This window comes from Arachis duranensis, unplaced genomic scaffold (genome assembly GCF_000817695.3).
Source record: "Arachis duranensis cultivar V14167 unplaced genomic scaffold, aradu.V14167.gnm2.J7QH unplaced_Scaffold_110023, whole genome shotgun sequence".
Lineage (NCBI taxonomy): Eukaryota > Viridiplantae > Streptophyta > Magnoliopsida > Fabales > Fabaceae > Arachis > Arachis duranensis.
In genome coordinates this window covers 16670-20415 of record NW_026263786.1, presented here as the reverse complement: position 1 = coordinate 20415, position 3746 = coordinate 16670, and the positions used below count along the sequence as shown (strand labels likewise).

Here is a 3746-nt window from a genome sequence, read left to right as displayed (position 1 = left end):
TACTAAAAACTAACTGAAACATGCTAAAATCTACATGAAATTACCCCCAAAAAGCGTATAAAATATCCGCTCATCAACAGCGCATAGGTGAGATGGAGGTTTGGGCTCTCGAGGGATTTGGTGTTGCTCATATTTTGCAAGAGATGCTTATTTATAAATCTGATCATATTAAAGCTACTTCTGTTCGTCTTTGTTTCCCTCTTCGAGGTCTTGGATTTCATCGATTAGTTTGTAAGGCCATCGAGGAACTTGTTTTTCGATTTCCTTTATTACAATACATTTTTTTTTTTTAATTGTTTTATCCTTCAGATCTGTTCGAATTGCGTCAAATAAGAATTGAATTTTTTTAGGCGTTATGTGTGCATGTTCCGGAAAGAACACAAGTCCTTCAAAATTCAAGGCTGATACTGATTTTTCAGAAAATTTATGGATTAAGTTAAAAAAAAAACTAATTTCAGTTAAAAATAACTTTTGATAAAATATATCCATGTTCTCTTCAAAATAACTAGTTTTTTGAATACTAGAAAGAAGGAGACCATGAATCTTATTTATCCAAATATCATCTTTTTTATAAGTTTTATTATTAATTGAGGATAACAAAAAATTGTTCATTCGGCCCCGATAGGGCCCATTCAAGAAAGGATCATATAGTTTAGGTAAGTTTTTTGTTTGAGTCTCTTCATTGCATAAGCTAATTCGTTTAATATAGAAGTATTAATAGAAAGAACTATTACTAAATTAATCTTCTATTAATAGATAAATCCTTATTAATAGAATAGGGAGATCTCATATATATATTTCATATATTTTCCATTTTTCGACTTTCTTTCAAATTACGCCTAACGGAGTATCAAACCTAGCTCTGCACAAATAAGATTGATATATTACGTATCAAATACGATTCAAAAATGCGGATATAGTCGAATGGTAAAATTTCTCTTTGCCACCCACGGAATTTAAAGAACCTAAAGGAGCATGAGTCATATATTCCGCGGAACGACGTTCTTGCCAAGGCTGTATGTCTTTTTTAAGTCTACTCAAGTCCAAACCATTGGGACCTTGGAAAATAATACAGTTACCTCATGGGGAGTTAGCTGCACCCACAAATGATATAAATACTGTTGCGGAGACGGGATTTGAACCCGTGACCTCAAGGTTATGAGCCTTGCGAGCTACCAAGCTGCTCTACCCCGCGGTAAAGAGAAGAATTGACAACTAATGCACAAACAAAGATTGAATGTGCCCCTTTATCATTCTGTACAAATAGAATAAACCATTTGTACAGAATGGTAAAGGGGCCCTCTTATGATCGTTGATCATAAAAATGAATAAAACATTGAAGAGAATTTTTCAACCTACCCTTACCAACTCGATCTTGTTGCACCAGGCAACAAAGATGCATTAACCATTTCACGAAGTATGTGTCCAGATAACCCAAAATCCCGATAATTTGCTCTTGGTCTTCCGGTCAAAAAACAACGTCGATGAAGACGTGTAGGTGCACTATTACGCGGTAGTGATTCTAACTTTCCATGAATTTCCCATTTTTGACTTAACGACGGAACTTTGCTTATTTCTTTTTTTGAGGATCGGCGAATCAAATAATATTTTTGTTCCAATTTTTTTCTCTTCTTCTCCCTCTCAATCAAACTTTTCCTTGCCATAATGGTTAATTTCCTATTAGTATCAATCAATCATACAAGTCGGATCCTAGATGTAGAAATAGAAGTAGAAATTGAATATAGAAGAGGTCTGTAAACCACCTTCTCCATAGAAGGAAAGGATGCGGATACAAAAAAAAATTACATTAACCAAATTTGCCCGATGTAGAGGCAATCAAGAACGCTGCATAAGTAAATATATAACCTACAGAAAAGTGGGCTAATCCAACCAATCTCGCTTGCACAATGGAAAGAGCCACTGGTTTATCTCTCCAGCGAATCAAATTAGCCAAAGGTGTGCGTTCATGAGCCCATGCTAAAGTTTCAATCAATTCCTGCCAATATCCGCGCCAGGAGATTAAGAACATAAATCCAGTAGCCCAAACAAGATGTCAAAATAAGAACATCCATGCCCAGACGGATAAACTATTCATACCAAAGGGGTTATATCCATTGATAAGTTGTGAAGAGTTTAACCATAGATAATCTCTTAACCATCCCATCAAATAGGTAGAAGATTCATTAAACGGTGAGATATTCCCCTGCCATAGTGTAATGTGTTTCCAATGCCAGTAAAAAGTAACCCAGCCAATCGTATTTAACATCCAGAAAACTGCCAAATAAAATGCGTCCCAAGCCGAAATATCACAAGTACCACCTCGTCCCGGACCATCGCAAGGAAAACTATAACCAAAATCTTTTTTATCTGGCATTAACTTGGAACCACGTGCATCCAAAGCACCTTTTACTAAGATCAATGTAGTTGTATGTAAACCTAGAGCAATAGCATGATGAACTAAGAAATCTCCGGGTCCTATTGTTAAGAATAGAGAATTACTACTCTCATTTATAGCATTTAACCAACCGGGCAACCATATGCTTCGCCCCGCATTGAACGCCGGACTATTCGTTGAAGATAACAGTACATCGAAGCCGTATGAAGTTTTACCATGCGCAGATTGTATCCATTGGGCAAATATGGGTTCGATCAAGATTTGTTTTTCCGGAGTGCCAAAAGCAAGCATGACATCATTATGGACATAAAATCCCAAAGTATGGAACCCCAGAAATAGGCTGGCCCAAGTTAAATGCGATATTATAGCTTCTTTGTGGTCTAACATTCTTGCCAATACATTATCCTCGTTTTGTTCTGGATTGTAATCTCTAATAAAAAATATAGCTCCATGAGCAAAAGCTCCTGTCATAATGAATCCTGCGATGTATTGATGATGAGTATATAACGCCGCTTGAGTAGTAAAATCTTGCGCTATAAACGCATAAGCAGGTAAAGAGTACATGTGTTGAGCTACCAAGGAAGTAATAACTCCTAAAGAGGCTAGAGCAAGACCTAATTGAAAATGAAGTGAATTATTGATTGTGTCATAAAGACCCTTATGTCCACGCCCCAATCTACCCCCTGGAGGAATGTGTGCTTCTAAGATCTCTTTTATACTGTGGCCAATCCCGAAGTTGGTTCTATACATGTGACCAGCTATCAGGAAAAGAATCGAAATAGCTAAATGATGGTCCGCAATATCAGTCAGCCATAAGCTTTGCGTTTGTGGATGGAATCCCCCAAGAAGTGTTAGAATGGCAGTTCCTGCTCCCTGAGGGGTACCAAATAAATGACTACTGGAATCTGGGTTTTGAGCATAAAGATTCCACTGGCCTGTAAAAAGTGGACCTAATCCTTGAGGATGTGGCAATACACCTAAAAAATTATTCCATCGAACGTATTCCCCTCTAGCTCCTGGAATAGCGACATGAACTAAATGTCCTGTCCAAGCCAAGGAACTGACTCCGAATAGTCCTGACAAATGATGATTAAGACGGGATTCGGCATTTTTAAACCAAGAAACGCTCGGTTTCCATTTCGGTTGTAGGTGTAACCACCCCGCTATTAAGGATATGGCTGAAAGAAATAATAGAAAAAGAGCTCCAGTATAAAGATCCCATTAGTACGTAAACCGATTGTATACCACCACTGATAAACACCGGAATAGGCAATATTCACTGGACCAAGAGCACCCCCACGAGTAAAAGCTTCTACAGCCGGTTGACCAAAATGAGAATCCCAAATTGCAT

The 3746-nt window shown here is 37.6% G+C and overlaps 1 non-coding gene and 1 pseudogene across 1 annotated transcript; both read right to left on the bottom strand.

The window, feature by feature from the left end:
* Positions 1–1121: 1121 nt before the first annotated feature.
* TRNAM-CAU (transfer RNA methionine (anticodon CAU)) lies at positions 1122–1195 on the bottom strand. Its single transcript has one exon. It is a non-coding gene; the product is annotated as a tRNA-Met (tRNA).
* A 213-nt stretch (positions 1196–1408) lies between these two features.
* Positions 1409–3741, bottom strand: LOC127743760 (photosystem I P700 chlorophyll a apoprotein A2-like; annotated as a pseudogene).
* Between the last annotated feature and the right edge of the window lie 5 nt (positions 3742–3746).